We start from the raw sequence: 25,868 nt of genomic DNA, 5'->3' as shown, positions 1-25,868 counted from the left end.
ACTACGACCATATACTGTACAGTACTGTAGGTTTCCGATTTCTCCCTATCTCCCTATACATTGGCATTTCTGATAGCAGCATTTTGGCTTTGACATTGTGTCTCTTGACATTTACATCTCTCAAGATATTGTTGTGAACCCAAATGAAGAATGTTAAAAGCAACATAGCACTTTGGCTTACTTAAGAAACAGTTGCACACAAGAGTCAAAGCCTTGAAAGCCTGGCTAGAGAGCAACACTGAATCTTTCTTTCAAAATGTTAAACATCTCAGAAATCTAGAAAAACAAAATGCTAGAGCTGACAAAAAAAATCTTACTACCTGACATTTCAAATCAATCATGAACACAAACCCAAACAATTCCGGTCAGCCATAAAAATCTACTAAATCCTTGTTAGTCTAGTACCTTTGCGCCAACTACAAGTAACAACTCAGACAGTATTGCTTCCACCAATTTAGTATTACTTCATACAGTCAGTTCTTTCTCTACTCAGTCATACCCTCTCACCCACCACAATCCCTCACATCCACAACAATCTGTAAGGCTCTTTCATAATACCCATTCATAAAGGTGGAAACTCAACTGACTTCACTAACTGCAGACGTATTGCTATCTTAAAGGATCATAGGATTAAAGGAAGTTACTAGGCTAATGGCCCTAAGAGCTTTACAAGTCTAGCCAAGTTCTACCCTTATTTTCATGATCAGCACCTATTATCCCTGTCGAAGATGGACACAGGTAGAACTTCCGTCGTGAATTTACAACTACCCATCCAATCGTCCAGACTGCATTTGAAGAGGGTCAATGAGGTGCTCTGTTTGACATCAAGTGAGAGTCTGTTCCAAAGGTGTTGTAACCTCTGGGAGACAAATCTATCCCTCAAGCATGTTCTATTAATGTCACATACCAGGTTAATATCTTTAGAGCGAATAATCCGTGTACCATTTGACTTAATGGAGATGCAGCATTTCCAATAAAGCAGGGTCAGAGATGGCCTTTTATGCAAAGCAGAGATCACCTCTGAGTAGTTTGTATGAAACAGAATAAAGTTACAATCATTTCAGATGATCCACATAGGACATACTGAAGACTTAGAATTTTCCTTGTGAGGAACCTTTATGGTCTGTTCAATTGCTGCAGGTGTTTGGAAAGGTACATACCAAAAGGGGCATTGTACTCAGTTATTGACCTGATGAAGGAAGAGTACAGGACGGTTATAACTTCTTTTTTTCTGGAGGCAATTCCCTTACTTATGAGATGAGCAATATAGAATGCCCTTCTTACCACTGTGAAGACATGGTGGTCAAAGGTGAGGTTGCTGTGAACCTGTGTGCCCAGGTCCCTCACCACTGTGTCCACACTTAAGATGTTGCTACTGATGTGGTAGTTAACTGGAACATTGCCCTTACTAAAAGGGATAATAATACATTTTTTGCATTGAGTTTCAGGCCATGCCATTGGCACCAATCATTTGTTTGTCTAAGACCTTTTTGTAGGATGTTGGCATCACTTAGAGATTCTATGATCACTCCCAGTTTGCAGGCATCAGCAAACTTTGCCAGCCACAGACCTTTAGTTTTTGCTTGTACTTCAGAAAAAAATATTCCAAATAGTAGAGGTGCCAGAACTGATCCCTCTGGAACACCACTGGTTACAGGTCTGCTGATGGAGGTGGATTCCCCTATTTTGACTATATGGGTTCTATCAGGGAGACAGTTCGTGACCCATCTAAAGATATAAGGGTTGATACCTAGCTGGGTCAGTTTGTCACAGATGCCTGAATGGAGGATAGTGTCAAATGCCTTGGCTAAGTCTAGATAGGCTGTATGCACAGATTTTGCCTCATCCAGGGCCTTGGTGACTGTCTCAAAGAAGTCCTCTAGGTTTAACAGGCATGATCTCCCTTTGACAAATATAAACTGAGTAGGGTCAAGTGTTTGGAGATTACCTATATCTTTGTTGATAAGGTCCATGATAATTCGTTCCATGGCCTTGCAGACTAGTCAGGCTAATAGTTCTATAGTTCCCGGGGTCAGTGGAAGCACCACCTTTGTGCAAGGGAATAACAGTGGACGTTTTCCATTTAGCTGGGATGAAGCTGGTGCTTAGACTATGACTGAAAAGAGTACCCAATGTGTTGCTAATTCTTGTTGGAGCCCATGTAGGACACAGCCTGGGAGTTATCAGGTCCCATAGATGCTGTGTTCCTGGCCTTAGAGAGGGTGTTAATGACTTGCTCTTTAGAGATACAAGGTAGGGGACAGGTGGCAGGGAAGTCATGGGGTACATGTGGTGGGGACAGGGGAGTGAAGTTTTCAGAGAACCTGTCAGCCAGCAGGTTAGCTAAGTCCACAGGCTCAGTATATATGCTATCATTAACTACCAGTTTGGCAAAAATCTGAGCCTACCTCTTTCAAAAATTCTTGAAAAATGCATCCTTTCTCAACTCATCAAATACCTCACTAACAACAATCCCTTCTCTAATATCTAGCATAGATTCCACCCAAACCACAGTACAACCACTGCCCTCCTTAATTTCACAAATACTGTCAACCTGAACAGAAACACAACAACTAAGGCTCATCTCTTTTTCAGTAACCTATTGATGGCCTTTAACACTGTTTCTCATGGAAAACTATTTCCAGAACACTCCACTGTGGGTCTCTCCCTCTCATCTCTCTCCTGGTTCTATAGCTGCATCTCCAATAGAGACCAGACAATGAAATGGCAGCATGAATTGTCACCTTTACTACCAGTCACTACTGTAGTCCCACAAGGTTCAATTTTAGGTCCACTACTATTTAATATTTTCATTAACAATTTTGACACTGCTACAAAATGTGCTACCATTGTACATTATGCAGATAATGCTGCCCTGATATGCTCCACTCAAAATTTGAAAAACTGCGGAAAGTCACCCAAGAATCGTTTTCATCCATTGAAACATGGCATTGGAATGCACTTACTCCTAAATGCTTAGAAAGCAAAACTAATGTTTTCAGTGCCATACATTGCTCTAACTATGACCTGGAGTAACGATAGACAATTGTCAAAATTTAACCAACACATTCAGCAGGCAATCAAAACTACTTAGACACCTTGATAAATGAAATTGTTTCAAGGATGCAAACAACACTAAGAATCATCCTGGCTTCGCCCATATGCTATGATATAGTTTGATTTGCACAGGTGTCCATATTTTTATTTCTGATCTATCCACCTTATCGACCATCAGTTTTGGGTAATACATCTGTTATAATAGAATTTCATCCCTGACACTCTCTCACGGCTACTCTATTTTTCCTTACTTACTACCTTTGCTTTTTCCTTTCTGTCATCCTAATACTTTAATTTATCCACCCCTATATAACATCCTAATATCATATGCTTTTCTCTCTTTTCAGTAACAATCATTCTCATGAATGACACTGAGTATTAATAGGCTTTTTTCATTCCCTTTCTAATCAAATATGTTCCCCTAACTTTTAGGGGGATTCATAAAGGATACCAAAAAGCATACCGTATGTGTGCAGTTTGTGTAATCTTTCTCAACTGAAGAACAGCCCTCCTACAATGTTTTTGCTGTCTATTTACCCTGAAAGGTTACACAAAGTGTACGTATACTGGCAGTCCCCAGGTTAAAGGCAAGATCTGTTTTTTAGTCTGTCCTTAAGTCAAATTTGTATGTAAGTTGAAACACGTACATGGAACGTTCTACTGTACTGTACTGCAATACAGTAAAGTACAGTAGAATGCTCCATACAAAAACAAATATGTTAAACTTACCTCTTTTGAACCTTTGCTTCACATTTCTGTACTACAGGTATCACCCACAAATGTTTTCCACTTTTTCCTGAACTTTTAGACCTCTGCCAGACCTCCTACTGTCACCTAGACTCTAGTGAACTGGACTGTCATTTGCCTATTCTACTGTACAGTACAGTAACTGCTTCAATACTGTGTACTGTACAAGTCAGCAGTGTTGACCAATCAGGTCACCAACACAGTGATCTCTTAACCAATTGGATCTCTTGTTCTCTATGAAGGTGGAAGTAATTGCTCTAACAAGAAGTGAATGGGGAAAAGGAAGGTACAACAGAATTCTTCATTTTAAGGTAAGATTTGGGCAGATTTAAAGATTTGTATTGATTTTCACGTTATTTCCGACATTGAGGCATGACGTTCTTATCTATGGGTTGTCCACAAGTCGAATGTCTGTAACTCGGGGATTGCCTGTGGTGTACACTTTGCAGTAATCTTTATGAATCCCCCTTTTAACTACTTTCTTTCTCCAGTATCTTTGTTGTGTTCAGTACTTTTGCATTTATTCAAAAGAAGTAACTGACAGAGCTATAATGTTAACTGTCTATGATATATGCAATATTATTGTAGTATTTTTTTCTTTATTTGTGTTTACTTTGTAATATTTTTTCTTTGATAAATATGTTATGCTTTTTCTATATGGAACTTTTCTACTGGATCTCTGCTGAAGAGGCTGAGCATTTTGACCAGCTGGACTTTCCCCATAAACAAGGGCAAAATAAATAAATATATATATATATATATATATATATATATATATATATATATATATATATATATATATATATATATATATATATATATATATATATACGTCTACCATTCCAATGGAAATATCAGTGCCTAAAGTTAGACTGGTTACAGTACATATATGCACTATTAAATCATGGTCTTTAATTACATACATATTAATATCTTAACCAATGTCCGTATGTATGAAACAGACTACATTTTCATTTACTTGTTAAACTAACAATATAATGCAACTTTATTAGGCATAATACATAGTAATTTTATCTGGAAATTGTTCAGCACATGGCTTAACTGTATATAAAACATTACTGCAAACCAAACATGATTTTTTTTATTGCAGACATCTTTCTTGTATATAATAACGTCATTTCAAAGGTAAGAATATTTTCTTGCCTTTCTTGCTGCACAAATAACCAAATGATTTTTTCACATCAGGTGCTTAGCAGGTTCTTAAATAAAAACAAGCAAAATATTTTTATTTCTATCATACTGTACTTGAAATCAGGTTTCACTAGCAAAGCTAAAATACTTAAAAGTTCCAGTTCATTGACAAGAGAGTAATGTTTTACTGTCATTTGACCTAAGTCATCAAATTTAGGATAGTATATTATGACAACTGCATTCTTTGTATATTTTCTCCAAGCAATTTCTAGTTTATCTTAAACAATAAACAAGATTCATTGTGTTTGTTTTGTACAGTTACACTTTAGAATCAAAGCAAGTTTTAGTTATTTAGGTATACAGAATACAGAGGGTGGCTTCTCCTTCTCCTCTATGTCTGCATTGCTAACATTAGAGTGGTTGATGACTTTGTCTGAAACTTTTATATATAAAAATAGTTTTGCTGTACTTCAATGTCTGAGTTGGGAGCAGTGTGGTACATGTAAAACAGTATCATGCAGGTGCCTTTTGACCTTCTCACTCACACACAGTTGCTTTGCAGAATTTGTGGGGGGGCTTGTTATGGAATAAAACTTTAGGGTCAAACAGCACTTGCAGTCCGCAGCCTTCAAGCAGTGTTTTTTCTTACCTTTTCTTGTGGACATGCTCTTCTTGTGGGTCCTGTTCTGCTCTTCCCATTGTCCCACTGCCATCTCTATTGCTGTTGCTAGGATTTAATAAAAATAAAAATAAATAAATTACAATAATGATGATGATTATGATGATGATAATATCGTTTTAAATGAATGCTATGCATTTTTTGGCACTAGGTGGAAACATTTCCTAGAATTTTTCACAGCCATCGGTAAAGCAGGCACACATTGGTGTGGCCAATAACATTTTGGGGAACTGCTGCTGGCCAATAACATTTTGGGGAACTGCTGCTCCTGCTGCAGCTTTACAATATAATTGGTAGCTAGAAATAGGGGTTGACTTTGCCTGCTACGGCTGAGTGTTAGCTATAATTCATGCAACCCAGTCTTGCTTCATAGGTTTATAGGTTCCTAGGTATCTTCTAGGCCAATAACCACTGGGGCCTATTTAAGCCTAGCCATTTATCCCCAATCTTGGACAAGTTCTGGTACCCTTGACACATGTAAGCAAGGGCATGGGAGATGAAACATTTACAAGCAGAGGCCTGGGAGATGAACCATTAGAGGCATAGGTGCCAAACCAGTGATTCATTTCCTGTTCTCTATCCAATTGTCCAAGTTACATTTGAATTGGGTTAGGGAGGAACTCTGCTTCTCTTGGATTGGGAGCCTGTTCCAGAAAAAGGGTAGTCTCTGGGATACATATCTGTATCTGCAGCGGGTCCTGTTTATATCACAGGCAATGTTTAAGCCTTTAGAATTGGTAATTCTGGTGCTATTTGTTTTGTGGATATGCAGGAGGTCCATCAAGGTGGGGTCTGACAATGCCTTGTATGTCTGCCATAGATCTCCCCTCAATAGCCTGTAGGAGACAGCATACAGGAATAGGGCTTTGAGGGCATCTGCATAAGACATGTTATACCTGTATTCTTTAAATGAGGAACTTCTGTGGGTATTCCAATTGTTGGATTGCCAGGTTAGGTACACACCAAAGAGGGCACTGTATTCCATGATCAGTCTAATGAATGCTGAATATAAGTTAACAATGACCTACCTGAACCTAGATGCCATACCTTTGTTTATGACTTACAAATTATAGAATGATTTCCTCACCACTGTAGACACATTATGGTCAAAGTTTAATTTACTGTCTAGGTATGGCTCCAAGTCCCTGACTACTGGATTGACTCTTAGGGGTGTGTTGTCAGTATGATAGTTACAAGGGGTGGATGACTTCCTGAAGGAATGCATTTCTTGGCATTTTGTTTTAGTCCAGAAATGTATATTGCTTGAACAGAATTAAAAAAAGCACCTTTTTTATTCCACACAAGAGGAGGCTTGTTAATTCTGCCAGCATGTAGCTATTTCATTGCTCAGTAGACTGACTGGCATAACAAAAAAAAAATTAGAGCTGTGAAATGACGAAAATATAAGCAATTTAGCATGCGGTGTACAGTCTGTAGCTTATTCTACCACACAAAGTCAATTATTTTCCTTTAATTGCTGGTACCTTTATTTGCCTGATTCTGCAACGTACTCTCTTAGCTAAATATTATGTCAATCGCTTTACTCAAGAAGTTCATAGTTCTTTACGTGATTTACTTTTTACTAGTAAGTTAACTAAAGAATTGTTTGATTTTATGTACATCGAGCATTGTTTGATTTTATGTACATTGAGCATTGTTTGATTTTATGTACATCGAGCATTGTTTGATTTTATGTACATCAAGCATTGTTTGATTTTATGTACATCGAGCATTGTTTGATTTTATGTACATCGAGCATTGTTTGATTTTATGTACATCGAGCATTGTTTGATTTTATGTACATCGTGCATCCTGTTATCCCTTCCATGCATGGGCTTCCTAAAATACACAAAAGGAGAATCAATCCTCCTATACGTCCCATTGTAGCTGGGAAGGGATGGGGTCACTGAGCCCTTGTTGATTTATGCAGAACAAGAACTTAAGCCATTTTTAGTAAAAGCTTCTGCAGTACTGAAAGACACAGAAGATTTTTTGCAGACCTTTGGGGACTTTATATGGAAATTAGATGCTAGAGATAGACATCTTCTCCTTGTGACTCTAGACATCAATACTCTTTTCACTATTAACCCAAATGATTTTGGGGTAGAGTCGATACATGATTTTTTATCATCTCTGCATGTGCTTAGTCAACAACGTATTGAGCTTGTTTGTGTATTACTTGATTTAATCTTGAATTACAATGCATTTGTTTTTGATGGTCAGTGTAGCAATGGGCACACCCTGCGCTAACAGTTACGCCAATTTGGTTCTGGACAATTGGGAAGCCAATGTGTTTTTTTCAGATCATATATTTAAGAGCAATCTTTTATATTATAAGCGTTTGTTGATGATATTTTTATTTTGTGGGATGGAACGCATTTGGAGTTAATTGAATTTGTTGAATTTCTAGAGAAATGTAGCTCCTGTTTTAAATTCACAATGCATTACTTCAGTACAAGCATTGATTTTCTAGATACCACTGTGGTATTAAGGGAAGAGTTGACTCTAAGATGTTTAGAAAAGACTGTAGAAAAAACAATCTCCTTTCTAGAAATAGTATGCACCCAGGTAGGATTTTTAATAATGTTATGAAGGGCCAGTTTTTACAACTGTCTAGGCTCCATACTAGAGATGATGATTATGCACGAGCTACTGAGATTTTAAGTATTGATTTTATTAATAGAGTATACCATACCTCGAATGTTAAGAACAAGTTAGAAGTGGCTAATAACTTAAGGAGTACTGTAGCTAAACCTTATCTCCATAGACAGCATAACCATCCACGTACAGATCATTGTAATAAACCCCATGTGGTTTTTCATTTAAATATAGTAGTGATATTCAGTCAGTATGCAGCATTATAAGGCATAATTGGTCGATCGTGAGATGAGATGAATGTATTAGAGAGGTAGCAGGAGACAATCCTAGATTTATATTTAGGAACAACTTGTTGCTAAAGAGAGAACTCTGTTACAAGCCCTTTAGAAAGGGTGAATAATGGATCTCTTAGACCTGGTACCTTTTCATGCAGGTCATGTAAGGCTTAGAAATTTATGACTGGTAAAAATGTTTTTGTTCATCCTGTTACAAGTAGATGTTTTACCTTCAATGTACATGCTGACTGTAGGACAGAAAATTTGATTTATTTAGCTGGCTTTGTATTTTGTGATTCTTTTTACATAGGAAAGACCAATAAGAAATTTAAAGAGCGAGTCCTACAACATATGGGAAATATTAGAAGGAAAAATGTTCTAAATGCACTTTATAAACATGTTCAGGTGAATAGAGGGTGCTCTTTTAGATTTACAGATTTAGACATTGTTGACATTGGTCTAAGAGGAGATGATCTGATTAATAAAACAGAGTCCATAGAGATGAAATGGATAGCCATTCTGCAAGCACATATGTCTCTGGGACTCAATTTTACTATACCTTCAAAACCTGCACTGAAGGCATCATTAATTGTTTAATTGCTTCTAACATATGATTGGTTTTTAGTAGTTTAAATATTGTTTGTCTTAGATTTGTTTTAGGATCTGATGAAGGCACGTTTGTGAAAGCTCTTATCCATTTCAATAAACTTGGTTGGATTTTATTTGGATGTTTTCAACCCTTGGTGTTTGGACTATTATTCGTTTTTACATTTTCTGCTTTTGTTTAAGTTCAGCCTTTAGTCATCAGTGCAGTTTTATTTACTTTTTATTTTATCCATTTACAGCTTGGCCACCTCAACTTGCTGATTATTCACTTAGGAGGTAACAATCTCAGTTTCATTCTTGTTGCTCGTTCATCCCTAACATAAATAATAAGAAAAATTGGGGTTTCGTTCAGATGCTTTAATACATAGAAACACATCAGGATGGACAGCAGCATCATTAAATATGAATGAACTAGTTAACAGACAGAGCTTACATACATACATACATGTTTACATCTCAACAGCTGACTACAAAATGACAGTCAGACATGCACATGCTCAGTATTTATGCACTTGTGCAAGCCCTTGGATAGCTTCTTAAAGGTATATACACACTCATTGATCTACATCCTTCTTCTTAAAAAGATTGCCCTTTATACAAAACAATAGTAGAAATAGGCATGCATTATTATGTACATCAGAAACAAAACACAATGTCCATGTCCAAGTTGCTTCATATTGCTACAGTGTTTAGAGATTTGATTATATCTTGTAACAAAACAGTTCGGACTAAATTAAGCAACAGGGACAGTCTGTGGTGCATAGCTCATATCAGCAACATCTGGATTTGTCACAGGAATGGGAATGTCCTGTGGAACTTCCTCTGGAATTGGAACACCAGATAACTCACTCTGAGAGTCTTTCTCACAAGCTATGTGCTGTGGTATAGGCTAAGATGCCAGTCTCAAATGTTTCCGATTCAACCTGAAGATTGCTACTTCTGATTCAACAATGTACGATCTTGGCTCTGGACCAATATTCTTCACAACACCGATCTGATCATAACCTTTGGATGTTTGCATCCTTACCACTCCTCCCTCCCGTAATGGATTGAGCGGTTTACTGGTCTTACAGTAGTAGAACTTCTGGGATAGGTGTTTCTTCAACAGATTGGCTTTCACTGACCTGTTGTTCTTGACACTTGGAACCAACAATTGACTACTGATTTGTGATGTAGTTCTGGTTTGTCTCGAAAGAAGTCTCTGAGCTGGTGAACCAAAATGTTCATCATGAGGAACATTTCTGAGATTCAAGAAATATAGGAAAACATCACTATTATCTCATTTTGACTTCTCAAGTAACTGCTTTGCACTTTGAACTGTGCGTTCTGCCAAACCATTTGACTGCAGGTACTTAGGACTACTTGTGACATGAGTAAAGTCCCATTGTTCAGCAAATCTTTTGAACTGTTGGCTTGTAAACTGCATGCCATTGTCAGAAATAACTTTGTGTGGACTACCATGTACTACAAAATGGTGCTTCATCTCCACGATGATTATACTGGATGCTAGGTTAGGAAGTAGGTCAATCTCGAACCAACTGGAGTAAGAGTCTACTAACACCAAATAATGTTGACCATTCCACTCGAAGATGTCTGTGGCTACTGTCGATCAAGGTAGTTCAGGAATCTGGTTCAGTTGAAATGGTTCTTTCTGTTGACGTGGCTTTGTACTATTACACACTGAACAAGATAAAAGTGCTCTCTCAATGTCTTGTGACATAGAAGGCCAAAATACCAGTCCTCTTGCCCTTCTTTTGGTAGAATCAGTTCCTGTATGACCACAATGCAAAATAGTAATGTACCTTGTTGTAAGAACTTTGGAACAATTACTTTTGGACCTTTCATAATGATACCTTTGTCTGACAAAATCTCATCTCTGCATGGAAAATAAGGTTGAACTTCTTGAGGTAAACTAGATTGCTTTGACGGCCATCCTTGATTGATAAAGTGGTTGAGCCTCTGTAAAACTGGATCTGTAACTGTATGATTTTTCAACTCATCAAGACATATGGAAGAAAAATGTATAACTTCCATAACTTCAAAATCAAGACTCTCATTTCTGAGTGATCTGGATAATGTATTAGCAAGATAAAGAAGTTTGCCCTTCTTGTAGACAAGATTGAAATTGTACTTTTGAAATCTCAGCATCATGGATTGCAGTCTGGCTGGAGCTGAATGCATTGGCTTTTTCAAGATAGTGACTAATGGTTGGTGGTCTGTTTCGATCTGGATAGGTCTACTGGAACTTTGAACATGCAAACACAATTGCCAAAAGCTCTTTCTCGATCTGGGTGCACAACATCTCAGTTTGGGTAAGAGTTCTCGATGCATAGAGAACAGGTTGATCTTCTTGTAGAATGACTGCATTAAGACCAAATTTCAAAGCATCACAGGAAAGTGTAACTGGTTTGTGAACATCATAGCATCTGAACCTTGGTGGACTAACAATTCTCTTTTTCAGGACATCAAATGCTCTCTGGTGTTGCTCTAACCAAGACCAGAATACATCTTTAGATGTCAGCTCAATGAGTCATGCTGAAAGTTGGTTCAAGTCTGGAATGAACTTGCCTAGGTAGTTGACCATGGCAAGAAAATGTTGCAGGGCTTGAACATTGTCGGGAACTGGCATCTCAAGTATGGCTGTTTGTTCTGAAGGGTCTGGTCAAATCAGTAAATAAATGACTAAAACAAATAACTTCTTGTAGCCTGAACCTGCGTTTGTGTGGCTTGAGCTTAAGATTCACTTGACGTGCCCTTTCTAGAACTTTTCTGAAGTTTCTGTCATGCTCGGCTTCATCACAACCTCCTACTAGTATGTCGTCCACTATGATAGCACAAGGATACCCAGAAAAAATTTGCTCCATTGCACGTTGAAAGACTTCACTTGCAGAATTTATCCCAAATGGCATTTTCAAAAATCTGTACCTGCCAAATGGAGTACTGAAAGTAGTGAGCAAAGATGATGATTTGTCAAGCTGAATTTGCCAACATTAACTCTTTGCATCTAAGACAGAAAAAATAGTGTCATTTGGCATCAAGGCTGTGATGACTTCAACTGTGCACATTGGATGATGATGTATTTTTAGTACTTTGTTCAAATCTCATGGATCAGTACATATTCTGATGTCACCTGAGCTTTTCTTATGAGCTAGTACCATGGAAGATACCCATTTATTTGGAGTTTCCACTGGACAAATCACACCTTGTCATACCATTTTATCTAACTCAGATTTGACTCTGTCCTGCATGGCTATTGGAACATTTCATGCTGGCCTAATAACTGGACTGACCTCTGGATCTAACTTCAAGGAGCACACAACTAGAAGTTTGCTTGGTTTGCCTTGGAAAAGATCAGCAGAGGTAGAAAAAATGTGCTGGGCAAAATTAGAGCAGTGGTCTTTTAAGCTAACTTGGTGGACTTCCTTGTTAAATGAAAGCAGTCCCATTTTCAAACTGTTTCTGAGCCCTAATAATGTCTAAACGTGCCCCTTGACCACATAAAATAACAAGCTATAGCTTCTTCCAGCACATTAACATGAAAGCACAACTGAGCCTTCAGTATGAATTTCTTCACCTCCAAAAGCAACACGTTTTGCACACCTTGCCAAATCAAGCCTTTCACTTTTGCACACTCTAGTAAATGTTTCTGCTGACATAACATTGCACGTGGAGCCCATATCAACTTTGAGATCTACGTGTCTACCATTTAACCAAACAGTACAAAATACTTCATTCCTGGCCCATAAATCTACTGCACTGAGCATTTCATAAAGCACTGACACACCATCAACATAAAGAGTAGAGTTGCCACTGTCTAACTGATCAACTTGTTTCTTAAAAAGTTCCCTATTAATAAAAGAATGTGGGCCTTTTTATTTACAAAATCTTTTGAAATTATTCCATTTATTGCATTTCTGGCATTGCTGACCAAAAGCTAAATATGTTTCCCTTTTAGATTCCTGACTTCCACCTCCGTTATGACAGTTGGCAATGAAACTAGATTGGGGCCCATGCTTTGAGTTTGCTGACTCGCTCTTATGCTTCACTGAGATTATGCGTCTTATAGAACGAGCTAGAATGTTCTGGGGTTTACCAGTAGGTGCTGCAGGGGTTACAGCTGCCATGTGCTTGGGCCTATTTCTTTTAACCACGCCCTGCATGCTATCAACATGAGCCACTTTTGAGACTTTAAGTATTTTTCCTCTGTTTATTTGCTAAGTTTTTCTGCATAGCCGCCTATTTTGAGCATTTTCTGGCTTGTTAAATTTGATTTCTGCATTAGTAATTGTATTTAGAGCACAACCTAGAGCTGTTTACTGAATTTCCTGTTTGCACTTATTTTTAAAATCGTTTCTATCTCAAAACTTGCATTTTGTCTGTCTTTGGCCTAGCACTCTTGTGTGGGGTCATTTACTGCACTGTTATAACTTGCTGATACTTGTTAACCTCTGCTATCTCTGAAAAAACAAAAAAAAACAAAAAAAAATCTTGCTCTTTTCCCACTTTTCTGAGATTTAAAAAAGTTCAGTTACAGGCTTGCCGTTCTTGAACTGTTTGTAAGTTTCTGTGAGGCCATTTTTTGCTTGGGCTAAAAGAAAGTCTCTCTGTTGATCAGTGGCAGTGAAAAACATTGAGCAGCCTGCCTGCCCCTGTGGGAGTGGTTACTGACTTGAAACTGTAGTTTTATTGGCCATTCTGGGTCAATTCCAAAACTCCTTCATCTTCCTCTCTTAAAACCTGGTTGCCTTGTGGTTTTGGCATCTTTTCAGGCTTGTTGGCTGTTGGTGAAGCACCCACCAAGAGGAGAAAATGCTGAGAGAAGAAAGGAGCCACTTTTGAGACTTTAAGTATTTTTCCTCTGTTTATTTGCTAAGTTTTTCTGCATAGCCGCCTATTTTGAGCATTTTCTGGCTTGTTAAATTTGATTTCTGCATTAGTAACTGTACTTAGAGCACAACCTAGAGCTGTTTACTGAATTTCCTGTTTGCACTTATTTTTAAAATTGTTTTTTTCTCAAAACTTGCATTTTATCTGTCTTTGGCCTAGCACTCTTGTGTGGGGTCATTTACTGCACTGTTATAACTTGCTGATACTTGTTAACCTCTGCTATCTCTGAAAAAACAAAAACAAAAAAAATCTTGCTTTTTTCCCACTTTTCTGAGATTTAAAAAGTTCAGTTACAGGCTTGCTGTTCTTGAACTGTTTGTAAGTTTCTGTGAGGCCATTTTTTGCTTGGGCTAAAGGAAAGTCTCTCTGTTGATCAGTGGCAGTGAAAAACATTGAGCAGCCTGCCTGCCCCTGTGGAAGTGGTTACTGACTTGAAACTGTAGTTTTTATTGGCCATTTTGGGTCAATTCCAAAACTCCTTCATCTTCCTCTCTTAAAACCCTCTTTTGTGCGGTTTTGCGTGGTTTTGAGCATAGCGCAACAACGGGCCGTGCCGCCTAATTGGGTTTAAACTATTCCTGGCTCCACAAAGTCTGCTCTTCACTTTTTCCCGTAGAACTGCTCTATCTCTCAATTTAAACACCATATTCTCATTCTAAGGCCCTTCACTGGTCCAATTAAGTAATCCTACAAGTTAGCACTATTAAACCATAAGCACTACTTACTCTTATACTCTCTACGATTACCCTGTCCTCTATTGGTCCATCTTAAATTCAGTTTCCCTATTACTCTAGCATGTCCAAAGGTCAGTCAATGGTTTCCTCTCCAGTCCAGCTGGTGAATCTGGGAATTTTGAGGCAATGTTACAACTGTCTCATGTACACGGACAACCCTCTCCTCCTCCAAACAGGTTCAAATATATGTGAGAGATGCAACTATTTAGCCAAACTGGAGGCTGAGCTCTCTCATCTCAAAACTGGTGTAACCAGTCAGGAGGAGAAGGTAACCTCACACAACACAATTCCAGTATCACATAGTCCCACCACATCAGCGAACCAAACACATAAATACACAAAAACATACTCGGAGGCTCTAAATAAAAATCTACCTAAGCAACAGAGACCTCCAAAGCAGACATCCAAGCAAACGCTACCTCAAAACAAAACACACACAACACATAACCCACAAAGTCAGTGTGCCAAGCAGCCACAGCCCTTAAGGCTGAATAACACACCTGATACTCTTGTTATAGGTGACTCTATTGTCAGACACACTGACGTCCCACTCACCAGGCTGAATAAAGAGAAGGTCACAGTGAGCTGCCTGTCGGGTGCTAGGATCCGACACATAACGCAAGCACTCAGGTCACTCCAAAGCAAATACAAATATGACTCAGTCATTGTACATGCTGGTGTGAATGACCTGAGACGTACCTCCCTGGACTACATGAAAAGAGACATAGAGGAGCTCTCTGATCATGTAGCGCAGGCTGGTATGACCCTGACCTTGAGCAGCATCTTACCCTCACCTAGAATGATGCCACAGTACAAAGACAAAATGATCGATTTTAACAATTGGCTAAAATTTTGGTGTCATTCAAAGGGGATCCAGTGTCTTTCAGCCTGGGATGACATGCTCGACAAGCCACGTTGCTTCTCTAGGGACGGCTTGCACCTGTCACCACTGGGCTTTCGGATATTGGCAAAGGCTCTTGCCACCCCCATAGTGCCTTTTTTAGGCAAGGCTCAAAAGTCAAATCCACCCCCATAGACAGCACAAGGAACAAGAAACTAAGGGTAATGCTGCTAAACGCCAGAAGTCTTAACCTCAAGATGCACGCACTCGAAACTCTCCTCAGTATGGAGAACATCGATATCTGTGCAGTGACAGAAACCTGGTTCAAGGCTCCAGAGAGCACCCCAGCACTACCAGGCTATACCTCATATCATGCTTTTCAGCCCCAAAACCCGGACCGAACCACAAAAGGAGGGGGAGTTTCCATATTTATCAAGGATATCCACACCTCCAGGTTAGTGGCATTGCACGAAGTATCGGAGACCATCCATGTGCAACTAACAGTGGGCAAGACTGCTTTTCAGTTTATAGCATCCTACAGACCACCCTCTCAAAGTTAGGAATCCCATTCAGCTTTCCTGAAAACATTGGAGAACATGAAGATCTCTCCGAACACCATTATATTGGGCGACTTCAACTACCCAAACATTGACTGGAAGCACTACTCAAGCCCCAGCACCTTAGCCCAAAGATTCTTGGAAATTATAAACTCAAATGCTATGGAACAACTAGTCACCACTCCCACAAGAGGGGACAACATACTAGACCTGATCATTACCAACATGGGGGCTCTATGCTCCACACCAAAAGTATATCCCTCATTGGTAAGATCAGACCATAAATTAATTTCACTGGATGTCCACATCCCGACCCCACCCCCATCCCAGAAAACCACGGTGAAAAACTTCTCAAAAGTGAACTTCTCACTTCTCAAAACCAAAGTGGAATCCTTCAAGGCCCCAGGGCCAGTGGAAACTACAGCCCAAACTGCAGAATCCTATATAAATGCATTCTATGGACATCTCCAGGAATGCATGGATCATGCTATCCCAAACAAAACCAAGACCCAATCATCCAAAGGCAGGCGTCCGGTCTGGTGGACCCCTGCCATAAATAAACTGTACAACAGAAGGAGGAAGCTACTACATGATAGAGCAAAATCCCTAATAGGGAAGGCATCTCTGATCAGTACTAGCAAAAAATTACGATCCCTCATAAAATCCTCCAAGGCCAGCTTCGAGAGAAAAATTGCACAGGACACCAAAGACAATCATAAGGCTTTTTCAGTTATGTTAGAAACCTGGGATGCAACTACCAGACTTGTTCTGAGTTGATTCTAAACGACAAAAAATACACTGAACCCACAGACATCGCCAATATCCTGGCAGACAGGTTCAGTGCAAACTTCTCCACCGCCTCCCCCCCAAAAGAGCAAGTATCTATCCCGGCAGAGGGCTGCCTCCCAAACATGTCAGATGCTCAGGTGAAGGCTGCCCTCTCCAAAGCAAAAAACACTGCTTCCATGGGACCAGATGGCGTCCCAGGTTGCGTCCTACATGAACTACAAGAGGAACTAATCCCTCAAATAAAACAGCTATACAATCTCAGCCTCACTACAGGATATGTGCCCACAGAATGGCGTACAGCAACTGTGGTCCCACTCCACAAAGGTGGAGCCTCTACAGACCCTGGAAACTATCGCCCCATATGCCTGACTAGCTTAGTCTGCAAGGCTATGGAGAGGATCATCATGGAGCTCATAAACAAAGACATTGGGGACCTACAGACACTAGATCCTACCCAGTTTGGCTTTGTCAAGGGCAGATCCTGCCTTTTGAACCTGGTTGACTTCTTTGAAACAGTCACCAAAGCCATAGATGAAGGGAAGGTAGTCCACACAGCCTATCTAGACCTTGCAAAGGCATTTGACACAATACCCCACTCGGGCATCATAGATAAGCTATCCAGCTTAAATATAAACCCCTATGTCACAAGATGGGTCGCAAACTGGCTCAAAGACAGAACCCACAGAGTGAGAGTTGCTGGAGCCATGTCAGACTCGAAACCGGTCCCAAGTGGCGTCCCACAGGGTTCTGTCCTGGGACCACTCTTGTTCGGTATATACTTTTCCGAGGTACAGGCAAACGTGGGAGGACTATGGCTCACCAAGTTCGCAGACAACTGCAAACTGGGCGCCATAATCAACTCTCCAGCTGACACAAACATCCTTCAAAAAGGTCTCACAGAGACAGATAACTGGTGCCAGCACCATGGTTTAAAGCTAAATGCCAAAAATGTATAGTCATACCCTTTGGCAAAACAATGTGCCCACAAATTACCACATAGGCGGAAACCCATTAAGTACAGAGAAAGTTATTAGGGACCTGGGGACCCAAGTTGATAGCAATCTCTCCTTTGAAAACCACATTGCCAAAGTGGTTAGAAAGACCTTCTACATAGCCCACCTCATCATGAAGGGTTTCACATCTAGATCAAGAGAGGTAATCATGCCCCTTTATTCATCCCTCATCAGGCCCATCATAGAATACAATGCCCTTTTGGGATGTACCTTACCCGACACCTGCAGCAATTAGAAAGACCCCAAAAGTATCTCACCAAGAGGATCAAGGGTCTCAAACAGATGCCATATACTGCTCGGTTAAAAACTCCAGCTCTACTCAGTTGCATACCGCCTACTTGAGGTGATCTATGCCTGACATACAAAGCTATGTCAAATCCAGAATTAATGGACATGCTCCACCTCAGTAAATCTAAATCCCTTAGAGCCACATGCTCGAGGGACTTGAACCTCAGCACAGAAATAAATAGAACTTGCTGGAGGGACAGGTTCATAACCCAGAGGCTCCCTTCGCTCTGGAATAGAATTCTAGTTCATGTGAGGCAGAGCACCTCACTGAATCTCTTCAAGAAGAATCTCGATAAGTGGATGGGGGATCGTAGGTTTGTCCCAGGGATTACTCCCGTGTCACTATTAGACAGAGGCACAATAAACTAAACCTTAAAAAGGGCACAGTATACTCAAATCAAGGGGTGGCGTAAGCCATACAGAATCGGGCTAGGCTTATAATTGCCCCAGGGCAGATAGCCTAGTATGAACCTATGAACCTATGAACCTATTACTCTGCCTTCTAGAGCTGCTCTCATTCGTAAGCATATCTGTGTGCTTTTCTGTGAGTTTGTATATCTCACAAGTCTCAATGCCTTAATCAAAGTTAAATCACTGTCACAAAGCAAAATCTTTCTCACAGCATCATCTCTTATACCACACACAAGTCTGTCTTTTATCAACTCATCCCTTAAGTCACCAAATCTGCACGCTTTAGCTTTATTTCTCAGGTCAGTTATATATGCTGCAAACAGTTTCACTAGGTTTTAGATCCCTTGTATAAAATAAGTGCCTTTTCATTGTAACATTTGTATGGGGATTACACATTTCTTTAAATTTACATTTTAAGCACTCAGGATCCTCCCTTGACTCAGCCTGTACAACAATATAATGCTTTACCCCTCTCGAGTATAAATAGCAGGTGCATATACAAATCCCTTTAAATCCCTTCTGACTTCTGACCCAGCTAAATTAAGTAGAATAAATAAAGAAAAAAGAATGATGGAGGAACCTGGACAATATCCAAAAATAAAATCAATAAAAGAAAACAGATGTCCACTCAGGCTAAAAGGCATTAATAACTAAAAGGTACAAACAGTGAGTGCTTTCACGGATATCCCGCTTCTTCAGACCATAAACTAAAAACATAACTGCACACAGTATTTAAATAAAGTTACATCCAATGAAAAGTAAAAACAAATTACATGACAGATCCTTAACAATAAAATCAATCATATAAATATTTATTTTTCAAAGCAGGCTTCAAAGAAACATAATTATTGAGACCTGTAGTAACATTTGCTCTAAAATCTACAGTCCAGTGCAGTTCACAATATTCAATCTCATTACATACATCACCTTCCCTAACATTATCATAAACAATATCCAAAACTAAAAACCTAAAATAGTGACCATTACCTTTATCTAAAATATGTTGGGCAAGGGCATTGCTCATTTTCTTATTTTTAATATCATTACAATGGTCCAGTATTCTTTCCTTAAGTGTACAATTGGTTTTGCCTATATAGAACCCCTCACACTCCAAACAATGGGTCAGATAAACTAAATTCTTAGTTCTACAGTCTGCAAAAAAAAAAAAAGCAGAATTCAATGCTCTTAGCAGATCTAGGATGCTTAATGGATGCCACACTCCAAATATACTTACAGACACTACACGATCGATAGGGGTATGTACCCTTGCGATCTGATAAAACTTTCCTATTAACTGACTGTTGTCTACAACATAGAAATTGTCTAGGCATTTTATTATTTCTAAATGCAAATTTAGGAGATTATTCCAAAGCCTTCTTTAGGTCTGCATCTGTCATTAGGATAGACCAGTTCTTTTTAATAAAAATTCACATCACTTGAAAAAGTGAGTGTGACCCTGGGTGTAGAACTGCTGTCATCAGGGAGATGCTGAACCTCAGGCACATTCTCTGTTGGATCAGAAAAAAATGGTCTAGCTGACATATCTCTCTTCAAATGTACTTCCTCTATCGTGTGCTCTATATCAGTTAAATTATACCCTCTATTCATAATATCCAACTTCAACGTACTAATAGCTGCATCTAACATCATATCATCATTATGCAGCCTCATGACTCTTAAGTATCTGGCCTTTTAAAACATTCATTGGAATGTGTAAAAACACGGACACAGGAGCAGAAGTAAGGAAATAAGCCAAAGTACAACAGTATGAAAAAACAAATTGTCCAAGTAATGTGGTCCAAGAATAAATCCAACAGATAAAATCCACAAGCGTTTATTTGATTATAACGGATGAGCGCTTTCACTATATTAGCTTCATCAGATCCAAGTAAAAAATACAACAATTAACCCTGTTTATATATAAAAGTCAAGGATTAATTAACTAACTAACCAATCACAATGAATACATTAATTGAATTAAAAACTGCCTATCTATTTAAAGAAACAACACTTATAGAGCTTTGATATATAACTTTCATAAACCTAAGAAACAAGTACTAATAAATATCAAATTGATATAAGCATTTACATGAGTATAAAAATATAAATACATAAATATATAAATATATATAAAGTGTAAGAGCAAATAACAAAATATAAAAATAAATGAACATAAGAACAATATGTCAAAATGACATCCATGCATGCACAAAATATATAAATTATTTTATATATTATTTTATATATCTACGCTGTCTCAAATTGGGTTTAATTGATGCCCTTTCATTTAGCCCTGATCCTCTGTCAGCTCTCAATGAAATAATCCAGCCACTTTGTTTGTTGGGGAACAAGAGCGTTTACCTGCACAGCAGCTAGTTCGATTTATACATTCAATGGAATGTGTTTTGGGTACATACTGGTTTTATGTAACAAATTATTTCTCTTACATGTTTTTTTTATATATGGCTGTGTCCAACTTCCCAAACATGTTCTTATGAACGGTCACATCTAAAAAATCAATCTTAACACTTGAAGAATATACACTAAACTTCAAATAAGAAGTAGTCCCATGTAAGAACATCACAAATTCAGACAGCTCATCCTGTGAGCCTTTCCACACCAAAAAAAACATCATCAACAAAACATTTATAAAGTACAACATGTGATCTAAAGTGAATGTCACTAAAAACTGTTTGCTGCTCCCATTGCGGCAACACTACATTAGCATATGAGTTGGCACATGCCGTGCCCATAGCTACCCCAACTTTCTGTAAAAAAATATTCTGTTACATAAACAAAAATGTTATTCTCTAAAATAATTTTGAGTAGCATACATATTAACATAACTTTAGAATTAGAGAAAACTCCTCGATCAGTTATAAAAGACCTGACATTCTCAATTCCCAAGTCATTAGGGATTACGGTAAAAAGGGAGTTGACATCTAATGTCAAAAAAAAATATCATCATTAAATACAACATTTTTAAACCACATATAAAGTCCGCTTAAAAAATGTTTCATATCTTTCAATACAGTACCAACAGTTTCTAATAACAGTCTCAGTTGCTTCTCAATGTAAAAAGAAAGTGGCTCAGTGAGCCACCCATGTCCTGACACAATAGGCCACAGGGGGTGTTATTAAGATCCTTATGTACCTTTGGTACACTATATATAATCAGAATCTTGGGATGGTCTACTGAGAAATAGTTAAACAAATCACGATCAATTCAATTTGTCATAAGTAAATCATATAAGTAAAAATGTACCGTGTTTATAAGATCTGTCACGTGAAACTTTTGTAAACAAACATATGTATTAACAGAGATGTTTATATCATTGATTTTGTTGGTGAGGATCTGTCATGTGATTCGTTTTTACTTTTCATTGTATGTAGCTTTACTTAAATACTGTGTAGAGTTATGTTTTTAGTTTATGGTCTGAAAAAGCGGGATATCAGCGAAAGCGCTTACCGTTTGTACTTTTTAGTTATTAAAGCCTTTCACCTGAGTGGATGTCTCTTTTTTATTAAGTAGAATAAATGCCTTTGTATGGTCATTTTTATCAGAAAATGCAACCTGTATGAAAATGTCATACTCTTGCTCAAACGCTCTCCAGTTCTAGCAATATTACTTTCAAACACAAGTGTATTTGGCTTTCAAAATCTGTCTGCCATGCCACAAACACACTGAAAATATGGCCCTTGTAATTATGTACAAACAGTTCTGTGAGCTTGCAATAACATTCAAATGCACAATAAACTGTTCAGAATACTTTACTTTGCAAAATTTGCTCTGTAATGGCTGTATTCTGTGAAATGTGCCTTGTAATGGCTGTACTTTGTGAAGTAGCTTTACTGTAACACTGCACAAACATGCAAACACTTTATACACTTTCTGATAACTTAGATATTTTTGCTTAATAAGAAAATACATATGCTTTGTGAAAATGTGGTAATTGCCCTTTATTCTATTCATTTTATGCAATTCAGGCTTTATTTCAAACATCTTCAGTAGTAATTTGAATACTTTTATTCAATATTGTACATGTTGGTTTATGCAAATATTATTTAGAATTGTCTGTATGCCCCTTTTCATATTATGTGAATAGGAAATAATGCTGAGCAAGATTTAATACCTAGTGTAGTGTCTGGACGGTGACCAGAATAACCACTGCTCGTACTTAGATGAAATAAAATGTATTCTCAATTAGACAAGCAAAAAGCAAAAAGCAGGTTAAGCGCTTTCAGCTGTGAACAACAGCCTTCTTCAGAACAACATTATGCCTATGAAATCTAGCTTTTATACAAAATCATTTGCTCACTTAATTGTATAATCATCCTAATTACCGCCAAACTTTAAAGGCATATTGCCATCTGTACAATATTATAGAAGGAAATTCATACACATTTTCATAGTATGAACACTTCAAGCATTTGTATTAACATATTCAATATGAATACAAAATTTTTGCAAACAAATATGTTAAAAAATGTGACATGTATACAATGTGTGTGTAACACATCCTAAACTAATCACTCTTATACATCCTAATCTATCCAAAACTACTATACTCTGATGCACATGGAAATGTATAAGCAATATATAAGATGTATGTTTTAAAAAATATATTTTAAAAATAAATCCATGGAAGTCCATGTGTTTACATGAGAACATTAGTCCATTACATATATCAAAAATATAATATTAATATTAATAATAATAACAGTAGACAGAAACTACACCATACATCTCCGCATCATCATAGATCCGATGTATGCTGAATGATGTGTGGGAATTGGCATAATTGATAACAACATGATACTTATACACAATAGTACCACGGTTTCACATACACAATAAAAATAGGAATATCAGAATACTATAAAAAATAGAATAATAGAATAATAAAATTTGTTGGGATATGAAGTATCCTCCAATGGTTATATGATCTACTATGTCAGCCCGTGTCCATATGTATATGAACTGTATAATACGTGTCACATATACATATTGATAATGTAAATATATCCTTCTTGTGTCGTTATATAAACTAGCTTACAGTAACGCTAGGAATGGTTTGATACTCACGAAGTCATTAAGACCTGGTTTTCTGGTGGAGTCTGTCAAGATCTGCCATCTACTCTCACTTGCTGCTAACTCCATCTTCCAGTTACCTCCAATAGGTGTAATTGAGATCTGATCTACAATGGCAAATATGAAACTATGATCTATCCCTTGTTCCATAACATGTCTATATAACGCATTTTTACTGTCACATTTCTGTATTCTATATGTATGTTCATATATGCGTTTCTTTAATTGTCTTTCAGTTTTCCCAATATAGTGTGCGTTGCATCGTATGCAGTTGGCTATATACACTACACCCTTAGAGCAACAATTCCCAGCTTTACATCTAATAAGAGTGTTGTTAATATCATCTAGTCTAATGGTATTAGCTGTATTGATGTACTTACATTGTTTGCACCTACCACACTTTTTGGTGCTTTTATGTATATCTACTATGTCCTTACTATAACTAGCTTTTTCCAACATCCTTTTAATGTTGGGCGCTGTTTTATATACACATTTCGGGTATTTATCCCAACTTTGTTCTTTTCCTATAGTTGTAATAATTGCCCAATGTTTTTCTACAATTTCTTTAATCAAATGTGTGTAGGGTGTATATGTAAGTACACAAACTCTTCCTTGAAATGTATTATGTCCATCTTCTTTGTGCGGCATTGTGTAGCACCCTAATAATGGTGGGTATTTATTTCCCCATTCGTCTTTCACATATCTAATTATTTCATTTAACATTTTAAAAAAAACTTTTAAAACATACATCTTATATATTGCTTATACATTTCCATGTGCATCAGAGTATAGTAGTTTTGGATAGATTAGGATGTATAAGAGTGATTAGTTTAGGATGTGTTACACACACATTGTATACATGTCACATTTTTTAACATATTTGTTTGCAAAAATTTTGTATTCATATTGAATATGTTAATACAAATGCTTGAAGTGTTCATACTATGAAAATGTGTATGAATTTCATTCTATAATATTGTACAGATGGCAATATGCCTTTAAAGTTTTGGCGGTAATTAGGATGATTATACAATTAAGTGAGCAAATGATTTTGTATAAAAGCTAGATTTCATAGGCATAATGTTGTTCTGAAGAAGGCTGTTGTTCACAGCTGAAAGCGCTTAACCTGCTTTTTGCTTGTCTAATTGAGAATAAATTTTATTTCATCTAAGTACGAGCAGTGGTTATTCTGGTCACCGTCCAGACACTACACTTGGTTGTTTGCTGAGCGTTTTATGGTTACGGAGTTGCATTCAGGATGGCTGATCTGGAAGAACCGATGTCTGCTTCATTGTCAAAGGATGAAATAGCTCTTTTAAGAGCTGATCTCACGACTCTACAGAGTGAAGTGCATAGACTATTGGATTTGGTTGCAGGGCTGGTAACTGTTAATGCCCCCAAGGGGAAGGTACAGAAGAGGATCGTAGGACCGATAACGGAGGATGTAGACGTACGTATACCAGAGGAAGTGACGACATCAGACAAACGTAAAGAACGTCACTCTTTCGATTCTATAACATCTTGTGAACATCATGAAAGGAACATGATACAAACACCCGACCGTTGCTTTCCTAAGGGGCTGAGGAGCGTAGATGTTGATACGGGTAGAAATACACTAACGGAGGGTATGATTGATACAGCTACTAAGCGTAAAGGTACAGAAATGGAGGGGATTGATTTAATCAATCACAGCGATGCACAAATATGCAACGATCATCCATGTAACACCATGGATCAGGATTTCACGTTTGATTTTAGTTTCAGTAGAGGGTGACAAGACACATTCCATAACGGAGCACGACCGAAAGAATATCCCAGTATGAGAACGTATGGGAATGGAAAATCTAAGGCCGTGCAGGCCTCTAAAGGTACTGTTTCAAAGCCATATAATTTTGAATGCTACAGTCCATGTCGACTTAAACCCTCTATGCAGTATAATGGACATATTACTGAAGTTAATGTTAACAAAAATAATAAAAATAAAGGTTGTAACAGAGACTGTATGGAAGACGAGTTGATGGTACAGTTCCTGGACGAAAGTTTTGTATTTTGTGATGATGATGGGGGTTTTGTTAATAACAGGGTTAACAAGATGGATAAGATACATATGTCTGTGAAAGATATGATTTTTGATTATGGAAA

The 25,868-nt window shown here is 37.9% G+C and overlaps 1 protein-coding gene across 1 annotated transcript in view; it reads right to left on the bottom strand.

The window, feature by feature from the left end:
- Window positions 1–25,868, bottom strand: part of LOC122807736 — an 875,912-nt gene that overhangs the window by 841,389 nt on the left and 8,655 nt on the right. Inside the window, exon 2 of the mRNA XM_044078718.1 lies at window positions 5,606–5,683. The gene's annotated coding sequence lies outside the window, so the exon portion shown is untranslated. The remainder of the gene's footprint in view (window positions 1–5,605; window positions 5,684–25,868) is intronic.

This window comes from Protopterus annectens, chromosome 7.part1 (assembly GCF_019279795.1).
Source record: "Protopterus annectens isolate FY-2018-M chromosome 7.part1, PAN1.0, whole genome shotgun sequence".
In the NCBI taxonomy this organism is placed as follows: Eukaryota; Metazoa; Chordata; order Ceratodontiformes; family Protopteridae; genus Protopterus; species Protopterus annectens.
This window is presented reverse-complemented; position numbering and strand designations above follow the sequence as displayed.